Below are 21746 nucleotides of genomic sequence, written 5' to 3' on the forward strand. Positions count from 1 at the left end.
ATGCTATTTATCCTCTCAGGGAGCAGAATTACCAGGAGTGCAGGCTAGCTAACAAGAATAGATGATTGAATGCAGTGCTTTATTCACTGTCGGGGGAAAGTAATAGGCATTGAGATCAGTGGCTGCCATTCTTACAAAGAAAAGCAAGAGCAAGGGACTGGGGCCCTGAAAAGATGGTCAATTAGGAGCGACTCTCAGGCACAAGGACATTCAGGGGCTTTTCTTCACCCACACGTGGCAGTTCTCACCCTGGGGTTCTTTAAGTATGCCTGTGACCAGTGTTTTCATCACTAAGATGTAGATGGAGAAAGCAAGCATAGTTAAGTTAGGTGATCTATTTTGCCCAGCAAGATCATGGCAGATTGAAGGACGCCTGTGGATCCTTTGCTCCATTTAGTCAGAGACTTGACAGGATTGGAGGTGGAGGTGGATGGGTGGAGATCCGTAGTAGCTGAGATTGAGGCTTGCTCTTTCTCGTGTTCTCACCAAAAGGGTGTGTGGTTATTGAACATATTGATGGAGACCCCTACTGGCTGGGACACTTATTGGCGTCCCACACAGTCCTCAGGGAGAGTCTTTGAGGCTACTCTTCAGCTCCCTCTGCACAGGCTGTGGAGCTGCTGATGGACTCCTGGGTCTCCACACCCCATGCCACCCCCAGGAGGTCTTGACACCAAAAGGGATGCCCTGGGAAGGGCTGCCAGAGTTTCCTGTGCTGCTGGGGCAGGAATCCAAAGGTCACAGACTCTGCAAAAGCACCGCCTTTGTTGCTCAGTGGAAGGCCCAGACCACAGGGGTCCGAGTTAATTGGCCACACTGGGGAAACAACTCTATTGAAGTTGGACATAGCAGGATGAAGGAGAAGTGACTGAACTGATTAGGAATGGGCTAAACTGAAGCGCTAAGCTGTCCCAAATCCTTCGTGGAAGGAAGCAGGATGTAAATAATAAATCATAAATAAATAAAATGCAAGAGCTAAATAAAGGCCCTTTAAATATGCCACCCCTCACAGCTGCTAGTGTTGCAAAGTGGCCGCAGAGTGGAATTGGCCAGTAAGGATGATTGTGGGCTCTCACTCCTTGTCCCGGGGGCTGGATTCAGCTTCAGATACTTTTCATCCAAAACCTGTTTATCCAAACCCTATATAGCAGTGATGATGAGTAAAATGATAGACTGGGGTCCGAAGTAATGAATCAAGGCAACTAAGCCAATTTTTCAGTCTAGCTGGAATTTTAGGGATTAAAGATTTTCATCAAGTTATCTTCAGATACAGTGTGAACCTCCATATCTCATGAAGCACCATCAGATAAGTACGCACACTCACACCATAGATATGTATATATACTCTTATAGACATATACACACACATATGCATATAACTGAAAGGCAGAATATATACTATATATAATATAGAAGTATATATGTACTTTAAAATATATAAAAATATATAAAATATGTACTTTATATATAATATATATTTTACATATATTTATACTTTATATATAAATATATATTTAAATACATATACTTTACATATAAATATAAAATAATAAAAATATTTGTATATGTTATGTATGAATATAATAAACATATAAACTATATTTACATATATATGTTTTAAAGTATAGGTGCTTATATAATACATACTTATATATACTTCTATAATATATATTCCGCCTTTCAGTTTTTCTCTGTTTGGTCAAAAGCACCACTACTTTTTCTTTCTGTTCTGTTTACAGCAGTGTTACTGCGTCTTATGAGGGAGTTTATCCAATAGTCTGTAAGATAAAAATTGAGCAGACAAAATTACCCTTGAGCGCCTTAGAAAGGCATCAGGTTAGAGACTAACCTACAGTTCCTCCCTGGGGCCAACCTGATTGGTTTCTTCCCCTCCCGCATGAGAATAAGATCATTAGCTGTTTCTTTGGTTGAGCCTCAACTGAGATTCAGAGAAGCTCCCTGGGTCCATCTCCAGTCAAGCATGTACCCTCCTCCCCTGGCAAGCGTGTGCCCTCCTCCCCCAGCAAGTGTAGCAGTTGCCTGGGTGCCCTGTGAGGCAGCTGCTATCCATGGACCCTCCCACTTCCCCGATCAGTGCAGTCAGAAGCCAACTGCAAGCTGTTTGTTCCCAAACCTGTTTACACCAGTTGTACTTTTTCCATTTAAGACATGTAACTAAATATTATGTAAACACATGATATATGAGCGTGAAAAGGAGAGGTGTTCCTATGAAGCTACACCGTTGTCTTGGAAAGACTTGTCAGTGATGAACAGAAATTGTGGACAACTTAAGTATAAACAAGATAACACTAAAAGATTGTGGGGAAAGTCATAAAAATCTAGGCGGACTCTGCAGTCAGATTGCTTTTCAGCTGTCTTTGGATTTTGTATCTTCTTTAAAGAAACTGGAACCTGAAAATCATAACAGATTTCTGGTTTATACAGGAAATTGGGAAATTCCAGACAGTGGACCCATCTTCAAAGACAAGGCATTGCTCCTGTACTGAATCCGTGAATGAGTGCACACTCATTTATATATCTGTGAATATAGTGCTCACTTTGGCAGCACATGTACTAAAATTGGAATGATGCAGAGAAGATCAGTATGTCTACTGTGCAAGGATGACACATAAATATCTGTGAATATATAATAAATATCAATGAATATATACATACATATAATGAGAGTATCATTTTTATGATTCCATGCTTTAACCAGTTTTTTAGACTATCAACCCAGTCATGTTGAATTGGAGAATTTCTCTTGTGGCTGTGGTTTGCTGTGTAAAATACACCCATCCACTAAGCATGTCAAGATGCTTCTCCTATGCAGATTACAAGAGAACTGAGCCAGGCTTGGGTGAAAGCAGCTAAGGGACATCACCCTTAGCATGTTCATCAAGGGCCCTTGTAACAGGGGGACACTGTAGGCAATACTGTTTACACAAGCTCTCTGACTGCACTCACTAACTTTCTCCCACCCTCTTTCTCTCACCTCCTCTCTTTTTCTCTCTACGTCCCTCTCCTCTCTCCCTAACCAATGTAGTCTCCCTAACAAAGAAGAAGTCTACATTCTTCTAATGGAGAAACCATTTGGAGTTGAACAACAGTATTTTTCAAAGTACTTGTTTTCAAGAAAGATCGTCTTTGGCTTAAAAAGATTTGAAGTATTTATTTATGTGAACCCAGCACACACACACACACACACACACACACACACACACACACACACACACAAGGAGAGAGAGAATTCCTTTAAATAATGAGATCATGAGGTTTATTAATATGTGAATTAATTAGATAGTTGAGGAATATACCTATTTCTCATGAAGTGAGATCAGGATATAATGAAAGAAATCTTATCTTAGGTGTCCTAAAATCCAATGTGATTTAAGGTTATTTTCTATCCTCTTTGGTCTAAAACATTTTGGAAAGACCTTCCACTGTCTCTGTGCTCTGTCTAGACCCTATATCAGAGTACAAACAACTGCAGGAAAAACGTAAGAATGCCTGTAGATACTGGACATGCTAACAGAGGTATCTGAGAGCCCTCAGGAAGAATAATATTTTACCATGAGGTGGTTGTTGTCTTTAGCAACAGCAGCTGTATGAATGTGCTTTAATTTTATGCTAACGTGGAATGCTTAAAATCATAAAACAGGTATGATTATTGGGTTCCTATTCACCCAGGGAATGCAGATCCCAAAGATAAGTGTGCCAGAACATGAACTTCGTGGGAAAGCATGAATCTACCTACCTCCAACACATAAGAGACCGTCCTTCATTTCAGTAATAGCTCTTAGGGGGTTAATTTTGATAGATTGTGAGGGTATTTTATTCTAGCACATAAACCAGATGCTTCTCTCAAGTTAGTGGGGAACAACTGATGGCTGCCAGATTAACTAGAAAGGAAATGTTTCTCTCTGCAGTTCTGGGCAATAATGCAATTTAATGGCATTTCACCTGGGTGGACTTTTAAGATGGATGTATTTGTCTTTTGCCTCTCAGGGCATAGGTCCAAATTTGGAGCAGATGGTGGAAAAGATGGATGGCCACAGAGATCTCCAGGTGAAATTGGTTGGATGTCCGCAATCCTCATTAATTCCTGGTTGACCATCATCCATCTCGATCTCTCTGACCCTACGTAATGAACTCTGATTTCCGAGGATTTTCTGGGTCTAGAATCACCAAAATGTGCTGACTAAAATCTGAACAGATTGAAAGAAGAACTCGCCTGATATTTCAGGCTTTTGGAAGAAAGGGGATGTCTCAACCCCCTTTCTGGTCTCAATAAGAAATCTTGTTGTTCTGACTTTGAGCTAGTGGGTTTCTTTCCTGGTAACGAGACACAACTGGGCAGGGTATGGACTCTCAAGCTCAGGGAGTGAGTTTAAGAGACAGATTTTTTCCACTGTTGTTCAGGTAAAAGAGAGACTTTTTATTTATTTTTTTTAGTTTATTTATTTTAAGAGAGAGAGAGAGCATGCAAGCAGGGGAGAGGCAGAGAGAGGGAGAGAAAGAGAATCCCAATCCGTATCGCCAGTGCAGAGCCCATCACAGGGCTCAAACCCACGAACCATGAGATCATGACCCAAGCTGAAACCAGGAGCCGGAGGACGCCCAACTGACTGAGCCACCCAGACGCCCCAGAGTTTTTTGGTTCTTAGATTAAGTCTGATGAAGGACTCATCCCTCATGACCAAGCAAGACTGACAATGATCACCCAAGCTGTGGAATGAGGTATGAGAAGAAGCAGATGATTGTGGGGAAAACCCCAGAAGCATTGTTCTAGTCTATGGAGGTAAAGAGGGGACCCCCAAGATCAATGGAAGGAGGGGCCCATGGAAAGTACTAGAATCAGCAATGCTTTGTGGATTTAATTAGAACAATGCCTGTGTGAACTTCTTGATTGATGGCCTGATATTCTCATTCACTTCCACGTTAGGGTAGGTTTATTGCCATAGTTGTTTTTGCTAATACTGAAGACTCTCCTGCTAACCAATTTGTATTACTGTTATTTTTTATTGCATTGTATTCGCCCCCATTCTGAGCCAGATGCCTTCCATTTTACAAACATGGTCAGAGAGACTTCACTAAGAGGACAAATGATCCCCATTTAAGATGAGAATTTTTTCATGTGTGACTGATAGGGTGATCAGGTGATAGGGTGCCCTTTGGTTATCATAGACCTAGAGATACATATGTGCCCCCACATGTTGGAGGAAGGGAACATACCAGCAAACAAAATCTGACAAATCGCAGATGCTTAAGACCATAGAAGAAAATGCCCAGGAGATGTGCACTTAGTTTTAAGAAAAGCTAAGTAAGTGTGACGTTTTCGATGGGCCTTTTTTTCACTTGAGCAGAATGACAATATTTTACTAGTCAACCAAGACATAAATCAAGATTTAAACCAACTACTCACCTTTCATGCAAAGCCTAACCTCAGTAGTTATTAAAAATAAATGGGATTTAAATAGATGTAGAAGCACCTATTTTATTTCCAATTTCACGCTCTTGTATTTTGCACTGCGGTTTTAGATCTGTTTGTGAAGGCTGATTGGGGCAAAAACAGCCCTGAGAGACAGCTGGGAAGGGAACAAGCTTTCAAGTCCATGACAAAGTCCTAGGCTCTGGGTTCAGCTGTCACCAACTCACCAAGTGACCTCAGCCCAATTTCCTCACCTTGACAGTGAAAACAATAACGCTGTCTTTTAATGGGATGCAGTGGTATCTACGATTGCACCATTGGTGGCTTTGGGCTGAGTCTGAGAGGAGGTGTAACTCTCCTGTCTTCCTCAGGGACTATAAGCCAGGGATCCAGGTCCAGGGAAGGCATTGGCTTTATTTTCTCCCTAGTCTACACAGCAGTTACAGTGTCCAGTTACCCCACATCATTCTGACTAGTGTCAAGGAGAGGCACACGCCCTTCCCCCACATCCTGACATTCTACTGGATTACCAGCTCTCTCTCTGTTGTATTCTTCCTGCTCACCTGGGCAAAGTCTCCAGAGGCCCCTCTCTTTGCTGTCACCTGCTGTGTGTGTTTCACTAATAACTGACTTCCAGGTGAACAGTAATGCTTCATTCACACCTGTTCTCACACGCCATTACTTTGCTTTCTCAAGAATGTTTACTAAGTTCTTACCATGGGCAGGCACTGTGCTTACACTTTGCTGTGTCATCGTCTTGTGAACATGAGAGAACTGTGAGTAAGAGGTGACGAGCATACCCCAGACTGGGCAGCTGTCCCGTGGGGGGCCTGCCTCCGGAGCCCAGAGACCCCTCCCCCACCTCTGAGTCTTCATGCCTGCCTTGTGCAGTTGTCTTCCAACTGTTTGCTCTCCACCTGGTCCATCCTGCAGGCCACCACCACACGTGTCTCCTCATACTGCCATTCTGACATTTTCTCCTCCTCCTAACCTGCCCATTGTGTTGCAACACCAGCCCTCCAAAAGCTGAGCTCGTCTGTTTTCCCTCCTGCTTTCCCCAAACCAGTTCTCAGCTGCCACCAAAATGTGCTGTTTGCTAATTCCCAGATACATTTGAATGTCTGCACATTATCCCTCGTCCCCTCGTCTCCATCCCCCAACCTCCAACCTTCCTTAAGGGCTAAGCATACATTCAGAGCCCATGATGCCTTCCATGACTGGCCCCGACCGGAGATCATTTGTCTCCCCTCTGCGTTGTGGTTCTTACTGTATCATCACTCAGGTGGCAAGGTGTGTGGGGCCTGGCTGGGTACTATTGCTTTCTGTTGTCAAGATCTCTAGAAGGATCTTGTGCTTACAGGTGAGGGTGCCACAAAGAAGTTAGTGGCAGTGCTGGGGCCTTAGCCCCGTTTCCCTAAATCCCAGACTGGTGGTCTTTTTCTACCATAGCTTTTTACCTTCTGTCCTTCCTTGGAGGACAAGGACTCCACCCTGTCTATATTCAAAGTTTATGTGGCATCCAGGGTAGAGTCTTGTGTCTAGGGGATATTCAATAAGTAGTTATTGAAAGAAAGCAAAGGAAGGAAGATAGGAAGGGAAAAAAGACACTAACCCTTACATGGCACTTTTGTTTTAACTTAATCCCCTTTCCAGTCTACTCCCTTGAAATCCCTGTGAAATAGGTTGTTATTCTCCACCGCATTTTACAGGTGAGGAGACTGAGGCAAGAGAGGCTAAGTAACTTGCCCAAGGCCACAGCTGGTAAGTGACAGAGTGAGGACCTGAACCCAAGGAGTCTGGCTCCTGAGTGTGAGCTCTTCTTCTGCCCTGTTCTGCTACAGGGTCATGAAGGACAGACAGACAGGGAAAGACAGAAAGAAGGATGAGCCTCATATCAGTGCTCAAGACAACAGAGCAGAGGACATTTAGATTAGCCTGCCATATTTGTCTTCTTTCCACTGAGAAGAAGCACCACTGATACGTCAGAGCAGTGGCTGGGCTACAGAGTTTGTTGCTACTGCCTGAATCTGTTAGAAATTGATTGCTGTGAAACTCCCTGAACACAGTGCACCCAGACTGCCTGCCTCATATTCTAGTTGCTAGAGGAGGCTTAGCCAAGGGACTGTTAAATAGCTCACATGATCCCGACCCAGAGTCCCTTATCAAGGGGGGAGGTTGCCACTTTCTCCCCAGATGCTCCCTTCAGCACACGTGCTTTCCATGGAACGCTCCCTTCAAGGGAACAGTCACAGACTTGAAATCACCATGACTAGGAATGAGTAGCAAATGTGTCAAGTGTGGCTGAATCAAGCTGATAAAGAATATTGAACGGGGGCTTTTATCCTTAGAAGCCTGACTCTTAATGTGGTTGGTTTTTAACCAGGCTCCCAGTAGCTATTAGCATTTCTGCTCACGATAGTGCCCCTCTCCCTTACACACAGAAAAATCTATCTTAAATGTATTGTGAACTTTAGAGCATGTCAGTGGAAGTGACCTATCATTCAGGAGCATGGAAGGATGACTTTGTCAGCATGGAGAGAACACTTTGCACCCAGAATCCTAGAGTGAACGGAATACCTACTCCAGCTTTGATGAATCACAGCTGAATCATGTTTAAGTGTGTGCTTCATTTTGAGGGATTCCCTTCTTCCTCCTCCTCCCTCCTCCCCACCCCTCCAGGGTGAAAGGCATTGCTCTTCCTGTGCAAAACCATTGTTTACACCCGAGACCACTAAAATGCTTTTGTGGCAATGTTGTGAACGCATCAGGTGTTTGTTGTGGCCCAAGTAAGACAACTTTATAGGTTAATGAAAAATGATTTATCTTTCTTCTAAGCAGAACATTGAGTTCACTCTCTGCCTCTTTGACTCCAAGCAAATCTGTCTGGCCCCATCCCTTGCCCCCCTCCCGCATCTGCACCACCCTCTTGTATATCTCATGGTATGTTTTAATGACTGCGGGCCTATATGTTCCTAGTAATTAAGAACTCTGAGCAGCGTGAACGTGGGTTACAGTTCATCTGGTTTCTTGGAAGGACTGTGTGTGCAAGGTAGTTTTTCACCTGAAAGCCTAAACCAAAGAGAGAGTCCAGGAAGCAAAGAATGAATGGACCAGGTGACTTGCTTTTCTTAGCTCCCGGGAGACCAAAGGCATTGCTGTTACAGTGGACAGAGCCCAGACCGACCCTGAATGAAGCAGATCTGGGTTCACGCTTCTGTGTTGTGTTTCACCAGCTTGTGACCTTGACCAGATGAGTTAGCTTTTCTGAATCTTGGTTCCCATCAGTGAAATGAGGGTGAGAAGGCCTGGCCTGCAGGATTATTGAAAGGATTGCAAACGCTGGATGTAAAGTGCCCGGCACTGGCATGCAACCATTTCTTTTCTTGTAATGTTTATTTATTTTTGAGACAGACAGACAGACAGACAGAGCATGAAGGGGGTGGGGAGGGGCAGAGAGAGAGGGAGACATAGAATCTGAAGCAGGCTCCAGGCTCTGAGCTGTCAGCTCAGAGCCCAAGGTGGGGCTTGAGCTCAGGAGCCATGAGATCATGACCTGAGCCAAAGTTGGACACTTAACAGACTGAGCCACCCAGGCATCCCTGCAATCATTGATAGTAGTTTTTGTTATTATTTCTGCTGTTGTCCTCACTGTCATTGCCACTGCCTCTGCAAGTAGCTCTTGTATATGGCAAGAACCAAGGGGAACTTGAGTTCTGTTGCTTCTCATGCACACAGGACACAGCTTTATCCTCCCAGGCTACCTGCTTTCCTTACCACAGCAGCTAAAATTGCTCCAAAAACCCTAAAAGTAAATATAAAAACTGCAACCACATAGGGGTGAGAATAAAGAATGACGTTTTTCTTCACTCCAGCAGGGATCCCTTGCTGAGTGGGTACCTTTTTCCTTCCTTGTTTACTTCCTTCTGCCCACGAATATTGACAGGTACCCACTGCACATGTGCAGGGCTCGGAGGTGAGCCATAGGGGCCAGAGTTTAATCACACATGGATTTTGTCCTTGAAAAGTTCATCATCTCCCAGAAAAGAGGTAGGACCATAAGAGAGACACTACTAAAGGGCTGTGGAGTTTGGGAGGAGAGAGGTTTTATGAACAAGGCAGCCTAGCATCACGAAGAACATAAATTTGGGGGTTGGACCATTGGGTTCAAACCTTGGCCTTGCTACTTCCTCGTTTGGGCTACTTGAGCAGGCTTGGTCACATCTCTGTCTCTCTGCTTCCTCATCTTTAAAATGAGTATAATAGTATCTCTCAGGGTTGTTGTAAGGATGCAGTGAGATGTGTAAGGTGCTTAGAATAGGTATGGATTTACCCTTCAAACGAAAGTGGGCAAAATGGCCTTTCTAGATGGAGGAGAAACATGAGACAAGGCAGAGTCTGCCCTGAGGTATAGGGTTGGAGAAGGTGAGAAAGGGGGAGCAGCAGCTTGAGATGAGATTATGGATGCTCTTGAGTGGCAGGCTAGGAACCTTGGACTTTACTGAAAACGTGAAATGCAATCTGTCCTCTAGAGTTCCATGGTCAGTGTGTGTGAAGCCAGAATCTGAACCTGTCTCAGGGTACGTCTCTACATTTCAGTTGCAGCGAACCTGGCAGTGAACCAGATGCCAGTGGGCATGAAGTCGAAAGTTGGATTAACAGGGCTCAACACATCGGCCTGAATTGATACGTCAGGGAAGATGTGCAGCCGAGCCCAAGCAGGAAGCGAAACTGTGGAGCAGAGGGAGGGGAGGTGTCCTGGCATGGGGGGAGGGGACAGGAAATGTCATACCGTTACCCCGTCCACTGCTTCCTTTTTACATTACAGATTTTTTTCTTTAGGGGATCGTCAGCTGTTTTGTTTTTGTTTTTGTGTGCTGTTTTGTTTCTTTTGAGCCTTGGGTTGCATGCAGTCATGTTGCTGTCTGTGCTGGGGTGGTGGGGAGGTGGGGATGAGTAAAGCTGACCTCAGGAGACTTTGTTTTCAGTGATCGACACATGTCACACTTTGTCAGGATGCGGAGGGTGTTGCCTTCTGCCTCCCCCTCTGTGCACCGATGGCAGGTTTCTGTAGGATTTCAGAAAGGGCTGCACAGGGTTCACAGAGCCACTGAGAAGATGCCCTCTTATCTTGGGATGTGTCTTTAAATGAAAAATTGGAGGGTCAGAATGTCTTAGGTTTGATTTACTTTTGACTTTAGCTATGACAAGGCTATCTTCAATTTTAAAGATAATCATCCAAGTTATTATGAGGGAGTAATCTTGTTTTTAAGTCTTTAACTTAATTTATTGCTTTTAAGTGTTATGGGGATGTAGGGCAGTTCCTAAGACCACATGGAAGTCATTTAAAATTCATTGTGGAGGGGCGCCTGGGTGGCGCAGTCGGTTAAGCGTCCGACTTCAGCCAGGTCACGATCTCGCGGTCCGTGAGTTCGAGCCCCGCGTCGGGCTCTGGGCTGACGGCTCAGAGCCTGGAGCCTGTTTCGGATTCTGTGTCTCCCTCTCTCTCTGCCCCTCCCCCGTTCATGCTCTGTCTCTCTCTGTCCCAAAAATAAATAAATGTTGAAAAAAAAAATTAAAAAAAAAATAAATAAATAAATAAAAAATAAAATAAAATTCATTGTGGAACAAAGTAGTATATGGTAAATCTATGTATGTACCATAAAACGTCTGTGTGTAGCATGGGAACGGGGAAATGATAAAGTGCAACTCTAACGTGATCTGTTGCTCTGGAACCCACCATGCATCTCCCCACACAAGTGACTGGGAACGAGTTACCACCGTGTCAACACGTGGAAGCATGACCTTCTGGTCCAGGCCGCATTTCTCCTGCAGTAGAGGCTCACCCAAAGAGATCTTGAATGATCTCCAGAGAGGTGCCTGGGCCCTCTCTCAAGGGTTCCTTGTGAGCTAGGGAGATAGATGAGCACATTCATAAATGATGGGAGGTATCTGTTGATTTAGACTTTAAAGGCATTTTTGTTTTCATCCTCCTCCAGTGTCTCTTTATTAGAGCATTATATTGCAGTCTTGGAAATTATTAGTTATCCGTCATATCCCTGCTGAAGAGTGGAGTTTGCCCCCAGCTGTCTGATAGCCAAGCCACACCAACTTCAATGGGAACTGCACATGCTTGTCCAGAGGCAGAATTTGGCTTTTAAACTTAGGCCTAAGGGGCCTGTTTAATATATTATGTAAGAAAGAGTGAGGTCATATAAACAGTCGTGGCTCCTACCTTGAACCAAAAGTCGTCCTTATTTGGTGCTTCCAAAGTTAGAAAACAATACAGGCAGTAGAAGCTCTCTCGGGATCAGTGAAGAAATAATGGCTGCCTTGTTCTAGACCAGGGGTTTTGTGACGGTGTCAGCAAAGCAGGCTGCCTGCTGCTTTTAGCACTTGAGGTTTGGACTGGTTTCATTTACCCCCTCAGTCTGCTTAGAAGGAACATTCTGGAAGTCCACTGAATCCCCACCTGCTGTCAGGATGCCCAGGCATCATCGGGGGTAGGGGGTCTGCCATGGGACCCTGGGCCTTGGGTTCCGAGGTGAGGGTCAGGGGTGCTGCAGCCCCTGGGAGGGAGCCCCACAGCCCCGCCGCTCTGCAGGACCCCTCGGCAGCGGAGTCTAAGAAGACATAGCGTTACGCTTCTCTTGGATCATCATTTTGGCTGAGCTAAAGGTAGATCATATTTCAGCCTTAAATAACTGTCTTCTGTCTGTGTAAACAGTCACGGCCATTAGTCTTAAACTTCAAACCTCAGCCCATGGATCTGGATTGGTTTCTTTTTCTGAGCCATAACTCTGGAGGCCACTCTTCCCTGCTCTCTGAAGCGTCTGCTGCCTCTATCTGAGCATGAAGCCTACTCTATGAGTCGTAAAAAAAAAAAAAAAAAAAAAAACCATGCTGGGACATAATTAAAGGGGGAAGGGAATGAAGAAAATTCATTCACTTCTCCTTCCTGGGACCTAACTCCCTTTTAGGATCCCACTTGCATCCAACGAGAAATGCCAAAAGATTAAAGCATGGCATTCTCATTCTTCTCCATGGGAAGAAGAGGTTATGCAAAGGAGGCCTATGTCCCTGCATTGTGGGCGAGAAGCCTGGCAAGAGGTTTGTCTCATTTAAGAAGTAAATATATTCAGTGGAAGCAAAGATGCTGCCAAGTAAATTTATTCCATTTTTAGGGAGAGAAGGGCAGGAGTTTTGCTGTTCCTTTATGTTGCTTTTAGATACACATTTCTGCGTGAGGTTGTCTAAAAAAGTAAGAACGCAACAGCAGCTTGTTTAAAACTTGACCTCTTCAGCACGCCCAAGGATTTGAGAAACAAAAGAAGGCGGTGGGTAATTGATTCTGTTCTCCAAAGGCCCATCTTGACACTGAACGGATCCTGGCTTGGTTTCTACCATACAGGTGTTTAGTCTCTGCCAGCAGGAGGACACAGATGGAGCCTACCTTTCTGCAGAAGTCTTTAAATGTCAAAAACATGAGGAGGAAATCCATTGACACTTTTGTCACCGTGACAGTGCAGTATATCCCTTCACGTTGATAGTAGCCATGCCCCAAATGACACTCAAATCAGCAGGATGGGGAGAATTTTAAAAGAAGGCAGAGCATCCATTACCATGGAAAGCAGTTCATTTTATAGCCAGGAAGCCACAGAATCTTCTGAATTTTTTTTGCTTGAGGGCTAGACGTTAAACTTGTTCCTTAGCCACGTGTTAGGTCTGACTAAGCAACAGTGTAAGAGCACGAGAATCCATGTTTTCGCGGTGGAAAGCTCCAGATCCTTAGTTTGTTACTAAACGTAAAATTTAGGAACTCTGTGATTTAGTCAAAATGAATGCTTCTGTAGCAATTCATTGGAGTTGTCATATCAAATTAAGTTTTAGCAAGTTTTGTCTGATAGGGATATTCACCAATCCGGATCCCAACACGGTGTATGCTTGCTGCATGTATGAAAGTGAGGCTAGTCACCCTATGATCTAAATGAGGTCACCTTAATTGGCCTGTTTGAATGCTTCTATGAGGACATTAGAACCCCAGTGAACAAGCAAGTAGCCTGTTAGGAGGCAGATCTCATGGCAGAGATTCCTCGCTTGCAAGGTTTAGAAAACGGAGTCCTTTAGTAAGTATCTTGCACAGGCACAAACCTTAACTAAATATAGAGGGCTAAAAGAGAATCCTTCCATGGGAGGGCTCCCTTAAATTAGCTCAGTTCATCTATTCATCTGTGTGTGCTGACTCGTGCCTAAACATTGGAGGCCAAATCCAAAAAAAGAAAAGGCAAGCCTGTGGCTCAGTCCTAGGAAAAATGTAGAACAACTGAGTATAATCCTGAACAGGGGAGCCAATGAGAAGCGCAGCAGGCTCGTGCTGGAAAGAGGTGTGCCAGCTCCTCGTAATCACCCTCCCTAATTAACTTCACAGTGTGGCTTTGCAAGTGCCTGTGGCATATTTAGATTTTTCCATGTATCGTGATTCTTCCGTTTTCAAGTCATTTCATGATCCAGGTTTCAAACTTCAGATAAAATCAGAAGAGATGGTAGCCAATGATGCTTTCAGTATTTCCCCCTTACCAGACTTCTCAAAATATACTCAGATATTTTTTAATAGATGACAGTGTTCTAGGCCTTCCTCTCTTGAATATGGGAACGACTCTCAAGGAAGAAGAGGGCTAAAGAGATTTGGAGTCCGATTTCCATAACTAGAATGGCACAAGGGAACATGACAGAATGCGGGAGTCCCCACATTCTCAGTGGAGAGCCCTGCGTAATGCATTCTGCTCCCTGCCGAAGCCAGCGATCCATTTGGACAGTTGGGGTTGTTGCAGCTGCATGTGAAACACACACTTGCTCTGCCTGAATTCTAGCCACGCCTTTCCCCCCTCTGTCGTTGTCTCCTTGTGACTCCCATTTCACTATGGAAGTCAGCTAGGGGAAGACACCTGAAGAAGAGACAGTCAGGACAAGAGAAGATGCTTGGAAGTGGTCCAAAGGTAGCGCCCCATGTGTTCAAGTGGCTGTGGCATTGCCCTTGAAAAGCTGTGATTGATCCTAGCTAGCAGTGTTACCACACTGTGCGGTGGTTGAGCCACCAATCTGGTCATGGTGTTACAAGCCTAATAATTGGATGGATCTATGCTTTGTGCTCTTTGGAGAAATGAATTTTATGAATGTTTCTATTTAAGGAGAACAAAACAATAACACACCAAAAAAAAAAAAAAAAAAACCCACCCAATTCCTATTACCCTAACTCCTCCTCGCACATAGTATTCTAATGCGGTTTATTCCTGAAACTGACTCATTCAGCTTTTCTCCTGGAAGTTGTCAGTATGTACGCCTGGTTAATGGAGAAAATCAGCGCAGTGCCCAGGCACAATGCCATGACTCATTCCTGGCATTTCAGGGGCTTTGTAATGGAAATCATAGTTCCAAACTACAGTTCTTACCAAGTAGATATGTGAATATTAATGAAACAGAGCAAGTCTCCACAACTCCTGCCTAACCCTCACCAGAGATTCAGTGTTTGCTCATGAAGTGAAGGTTTCTCTTCATAACCCACGCATGCTGGAATACCACAATATATTGTTTTAATTAGTCTTTTAATGCACAGTAAAATATTTGGCTTTGGTGAAAGGAGGAAATTCTCTCATACGTTGGAACTATTTGGTTAAAAGGGCATTTTTGTCTGCTGAATTAGTCTCCTGGGGTTTATACTAGCATCTGAATGCTTTTTAAAAAGTCTCCAATGACCTGCAGCCAATTCTCGCCCATTCATTCTGTCTCTCTGTCGACCTACCCGTCTATAATTGTGGGTATATGTGTGTGTGTGTGTGTGCGCGCGCGCGTGTGTCGTATGCGTGCATGTATATATATAGACACCACACACACATGTGCGCACGTGGTCTACTGAGAGAGCATAGAAAATTGAAACCCTGAATAATCCCAACCTTTTAATTTACCCTCTGCTTGACCCAACCTTGTCCCCAAACTTTTTTCAAGTAACATTCCCCTTTTCTTTGTGCTATGTAAGACTTAAAAGTAGTAAAATAGCCAAGAAATAGATAGCAGGAAGAAGTGGGGGAAATAAGGAAGATATTTCAAGTGCTTATTTTTTATTGACTTGAGTTTGAATTTTATGTCTGACGGACCGGTAGGCCTTTGTGGAAACACAGATGAGCCACTTTCCCATCACTTTTGGAGACTGGGATAGAAGGTCAAATATCTAAAGTTGGTTTTTGGTGATTCTTATGTATCTACAGTCCTTTGGATCAGGAATATTTTGGAGCTGCTAATTGGAAAGTAGACACTGAGGAGATATTTTCAGCAAAAGAAAAGAATGAGCAATATAGCTGATAACTCAGCTACTTTATTCTGATCCTGTCTTCTCTAACAATAGCTCCCTGCTCCGTGCTCTTAAAACACAAGTGCTAATATTATGAGAAACGAGTTTTATGAAAAACAGTCTAATCTTTTCGAAAAGTGCTAAAAATACCAATCTGCAACCAAGAATGTTTCAACTCTCTTCCCTTTCCAGATGATGCAAGATTCTAGGCAAAGACTGGATTTCAGAGGATGCCCCCAAGGCGTGGGCATGAGTGGGGGTTGTAGCCTATAGGAGTAAAGATCTTTAGACAAGGACATTCAAAGTGACTTCCTTAGCATTACAGTAGCGCTGAGTCTTTAGATGCACAAGCCATTGTTTTCCTGGTCATTCTTTGGAAGTGGCTGGTGATGGAAGGTATTATAATTTATTTTTTTTCTTGTGAGGAAACTGAGGTACAGGAGATTCCATTCCAGACTTTGAACCTAGTGCTATGTCCCTGAGGCCCTGTCTGCACTCGAGAGACCGTTTTTGCCTTGCTCGATTCTACACAGTAACTCTTCCATTGCTTGTCCTTACCAGACCAAGCTTTCAGAATGTGTGAAGGGAAGTACTTCTGTGTAACAGCCTTCAAGATTTGGCTGGAGAAGACAGGAGGGGATAATGACTTGGAGGACTTGGAGGCAAAATGGTGGTGGTGATGGGAGGACAGGTGCATGTGTGTCCAGAGAAAACGGAACATGTGTGTTCAAAGTCCCACTGGGGCGACACTCCTTATCCTCTGATCGTAGATGGCAAATGCCAGTACTCTACCACCATTGATTGCTGTGTGTATCTGTTGGGAGATCTCACACACGTGTCTGAGGTCACTGTGTCTTTCTTCACACAACAATCTTTTTTTTTTTTTTAATTTTTTTAATGTTTGTTTTTGGGAGAGTGAGAGTGCATGCAAGCAGGGGAGGGGCAGAGAGAGAGGGAGACACAGGGTCCGAAGCAGGCTCCAGGCTCTGAGCTGTCAGCGCAGAGCCCGACGCAGGGCTGGAACTCAAGAACTGTGAGATCATGACCTGAGCCCAAGTCAGCTTAACTGATTGAGCCACTCAGGCAGCCCCCACGGCCGTCTTTTCTTAGGCTTCATGTGGTTGTAGGACAAGAACTATTGAAATGAACAGTAACCGTGTTGGTCTTAATACAACCGCCACATTTACTGTTTGGAAAAAAAGTTACTTCTCAGAAAATAAAAATTAATAAGACAATGCATGGCAAATTGGGCCTTAGTAGCTGCCACTGACTTTTTTTAGTGCATCTGCTGTAGAGTTGCATCTTGCCAATGTGGTGTCATTTTCAGGACTGTGACAGAGACTTGGATTGTGTATGTCTCTGGACTGTGAACAGAGATAATGTGTAGGGTTGTAATGTGGGTATTGAGGCCTTTTTAGTGTCTGATTACTTTATGACATGGTTGTTTTAAGGGAAAACTAACTAAAGTTCCTTAAATTTAGCCACATTTGTTAACTATCCTTTTCTAAAAATTGAAAAGTAACTTTAGTTAAAATAAGATCCAGAAGTCTCTGTTTCGAAACAGCACATTCTTCAGTTTATAATGCTAAGGGCTGAAAAATCCTTAAAGTAGCCAGCATCACTGAGACCTAACAAAGCAGTTCATATTTTTTACTTTTTTTTTTTTTTTTCAGAAGCTGGTTGCCATGTAGAGTAGAAGAAACCTCGCGCTTTTAATCTTTTCAGTTGACATTGCCAGCGAGAGTGTTGTTATTGTTAGATAATCATAATGGTATGTTCCGGAGACTCTTCTCCCCTCACCCGACACACCCAATTCACTCACACCCGGCCAGCAGAGCCAGAGACAGAAGAATAAAGCAACATCTTATTTGCTTTCAGAATTTGATTCTCTGTTGCTCTGGAGACATGCTGGGATTTGCTCTTAAACTATTGTTATTTTCCTAATGTCCATCTAGGTTTCGATTCATTTGTAAGAAGAACCAAGAACACAGGTGAGCTGGTCAGGCTGCACCCTAAAATAAGGTGGTTTCTAGGGGGCTGTTGAGTGCTGCTGGCAACAGTTGCCAGTGACACACACACCATATCCGGGTCCCTGACTTAACCAGCACACATCCCATTGAAGGCTCGGCTCGTGAGTCTGACATTCCCCGATTCCTGGTAACCCTGTTGACATTAATACTTACTAATCGTAGTTATATTTGAAGCATTTACTTTCGTTCCCGCAAGTATTTAAAATGGAGTTTCTCAGCACGTAATCGAGTTCCCAAGATGGGCCCGTAGGCTGGCTGTGGCTGCCTTCTTAAAAAGATAAATAAAAAAGATAATGCAATGGAGAATGAACATGTGCCAGATGAAAGCATAAAAGGAAATAGACTAAGACCGAAATCCCACTCTACTAACAATATAGGCCAGCCTTGTTCTTCAGGCATTCACTGACTTGTGTGAAGCACTCTGCTACCTCATATGTGGGCCTGCTGGGAAGGAAGGAAATGAACGAACAAGGAAAAACCCTTGTTTTCAGCATTGCTGGCTACCTGGATAACCAACCCCAGGTTCTCCACAGCTGGCACATTATTTTCTTCCATATGCTGCTGTCAGAGGTGGGCCCTCTTGGGGAAACTGTATACCCAGCCAGCACCCTGCCTGGCTCTCGAGGGACGGAAGTGTGCACTGATGCTCTGGCCCTCATGGGCTTAGGCTCCAGGACACTGAGGGACAGCTGTCCTCTCTCAGAGTCACATAGTCATTTCTTTCTTTTTGTTTTTTAATGTTTATTTTTGAGAGAGAGCGAGGGAGGGGCAGAGAGAGAGGGAGACACAGACTCTGAAGCAGACTCCAGGCTCTGAGCTGTGAGCACAGAGCCCGACATGGGGCTCGAACCCACGGACTGCAAGATGATGGCCTGAGCCGAAGTCAGATGCTCAACTGACTGGGGCACCCGGGCTTTATGACCCCACATAGTCATTTCCTTTCTGGATACCCCTGATGTGTGTGTGTGTGTGGGGGGGATGGAGTGGTAGGTGGATGGCATCTGATTCCAGGAAGTCTTAGAGGATTGGTCTAAAACCCAGGCACAAGTACTTGTAAGACAGGACAGAGTGTGAGGCACAGGACCATGCCAGGGCTCAGAGGGACTCAGGGAAACCCCCATTTCTGCTTGGGAAGACCCACGTGGGTAGTGGTGATGCCTGAGCCCATCAGTCACATGCGATTCCAACAAACGGGCTTGTTTGGAGACAGAAGAGTGCTGGAGGGAGGCTGAGCATGAGGCTGGGAATCCAGAATGACCTCTTGTCTGTCAGATTCAGAAACTTCCATGATTCTGCGATTGAGAATTGCTTCTCAGACTGATTTATTCATACCTCGGAGCCCACCACACACACAAACTCATCTTCTTCCCAAAAGAGCTCCAAAAACATTCATCTAGCTACATACTTTTAAAGAAAATTTAGATTACTTCTTACAGATTGCCTGTCTTGTGGAGGCGGATGAGAAGTTGGCCTGGGAGTGTTTTTGAAAGGATTGTTTAAGTGATCGTTTGAGCCAAAAAGAAATCACCTTTTTATTATTCAAGGCAAAAGGCTCTTTCAAGCCAGCTGATTGAAGTGTAAAATTGCCCACACAGGAGAATTGGGGAAGCAAATCTTCAGGTACAGCCAGGTGAGCACAGTCTTTTAGTGAGTGGTGGATGCATTTAGATCTTCTGTATGGAATCCCCGAGGCCAGTAGACTTACCAAAAAGGAATTGTTTAAAATCTTGTCATTTCAAACTCCAGGCAAAATATTGGCAAAGAAAAGAGTTTTCCAAAGTCAACCCATCATTGGCTCAGATATTAATAGAAAATCAGGAGTCAAAAAAAAAGTCAGAAGATCGAGATTTTAAGTCAGGCCTGGTTTTAATTTATATGTGGTTATTCTAACCAGTCAGACAAGCATACCCCACCCCACCCCCACCCCAACCAATACCTTGTCCCAGGCATAAATTATTCACCCGTTAGAGATGAATTAACCTTTTTTTAAGGGTTCCACCTTAAGGGTCATTAATTTAGCAAATTAACTGACATTCCTAGAAAAGCTCCATGGCTTGTGTCTGTAAATATTTACCCAGTTAGCGACACTTCAGACGGCACCCCCAAATCGCTGGTCCACTTCCAAAGGGTGAGCAGTTTACTTTCAGGAAATGGATTACTCACTTGTGGAATCAGACCAACACCCAGGCTGCTCAGTTTCAACATACTTTAAAATGCAAAAGGGAGCTTTCCCACCTCAAACTTCCAAAGCTTTTCCAGAAGAACCCAGAGGGGCCAGTGTACCGAGCCCAGCGAGACTGGTTCGGCCCGCGTGGTTGAACACCATGATGGTGGCTACAGTCTGGTGGTGGGTGGCTGCTAAGAGACATCCCCGAGTGCCTGGAGAGAAGCCTCCCGGGCCCACCCTGTCTCCATTTGCCAAACGCCTACGGGAAACGAGGGAAATCTGTGGAAAGGCCGGAGTGTGCTCAGCTGAGACTCAGCCCCACTCCACGCCCCCCTCTAGCTGCCTCGGATGGTTTCAGTTCTCAGCTGCAGCTGCCCACAGCTGTCTGGGAGGTGGATCTGGGCCTGGGGAGGCAGTAGGGGCTGGGGGTGGAATATGGAAGGTTTTTGAACCTGGCCCTTTTTGCCCAGCTAGCCAAAATAGGCCGTCAGGAGGCTCACCCTGTGAAGCATTCATTTGGGGGTTAAGCGGGGTACCTCAGAGGGAGACCCTGGGCAGGAAGGGGCTTGCACCGTCTGCTGTTCAGTTCTGGATGCCAGGTTTTCAGAGAGATACCGAGTAAACCCAGAGGAGTGTGGCCAGGAAGCTGTAAGGGTCTAGACTTTGCTCATAGACATCATATTATCTAAAGATTATTAGAAGGAACTGGGGATTTTGAGGTTGAAAAAGAAAATTTAGGGAGATAGCTATCCTGTGAAAGGGGGAATAGATTTTTTTTAAATTTTAATTGCAATAAAATGTACATAACATTTGCTGTTTGATCATTTTTAAAAAAAATTTTTAATGTTTATTTATTTTTGAGACAGAGAGAGACAGAGCATGAACAGGGGAGGGTCAGAGAGAGAGAGGGAGACACGGAATCTGAAGCAGGCTCCAGGCTCTGAGCTGTCAGCACAGAGCCCGATGCGGGGCTCGAACCCACGAACCGTGAGATCATGACCTGAGCCGAAGTCGGACACCCAACCGACCGAGCCACCCGGGCGCCCCCGTTTGATCATTTTTAAGTGTACAGTCCTGTTATACTAATTATATGCCCCGTGCGGTGCTACTTTCACCGCTCTGCATTTCCAAAACCTTTTCATCATCCCAAACAGAAACTCTTCACACATTAAACAAAGCTACCCCCCCTCCCCTCAGCCCCAGGTGACCACGATTCTACTTTCTGTCTCTCTGAATTTGCCTACTCTAGGTACTCCTATAAGAGGAATCATATGCTATTTGTTCTTTAGTTTCCTTTATTGCACTTAATGTTTTCAGTTTTTATCCATGTTGCAGCATGTATCAGAATTTCGCTCCTTTTAAAGGCTGAATAGTATTCCATTGTATGTATATACCAGACTTTGTTTATCCGTTCATCTGTTGGTGGACATTTGGGTTGCTTTTGGTTATTGTGAATAAGGCTGCTATGAATGGGTGTACAAGTATCTCTAGATTTCTTCTTTGTGGGTTTCAGAAAAATTGACCTTTGTTGAATGGGAAGAAGTTGCAGAGGCCAATTATGGCTTTAATAATCCTAGCCCCTTTGATGGTAAAAGTGGGCTCCCCATAGCTAGGAAGGAGCTCAGCCTTGGTGAGCATCACAGAAGAATCATGGGGTGGGACCCCCCACAAATTGTAAAGGAAAGGGAATCTTTGAGGGCCCTTCCAATCTCCAGAATTCTGTGATTCTCAGGCATATGGAGTGCACATCCTAAGGGAACCATCTGGAAAAAAAAA

General features: G+C 44.4%; 1 protein-coding gene and 1 non-coding gene across 4 annotated transcripts in view; both read left to right on the forward strand.

Moving 5' to 3' along the window:
- SAMD4A (sterile alpha motif domain containing 4A) overlaps positions 1 to 21746 on the forward strand; it is a 218021-nt gene that overhangs the window by 91071 nt on the left and 105204 nt on the right. The gene's annotated exons all lie outside the window — the stretch shown is intronic.
- On the forward strand, positions 2551 to 2658 carry LOC121032430 (U6 spliceosomal RNA). Its single transcript, XR_005791263.1, has one exon. It is a non-coding gene; the product is annotated as a U6 spliceosomal RNA (small nuclear RNA).

Source organism: Herpailurus yagouaroundi, unplaced genomic scaffold (assembly GCF_014898765.1).
Source record: "Herpailurus yagouaroundi ecotype Mexico unplaced genomic scaffold, PumYag 141, whole genome shotgun sequence".
Lineage (NCBI taxonomy): Eukaryota > Metazoa > Chordata > Mammalia > Carnivora > Felidae > Herpailurus > Herpailurus yagouaroundi.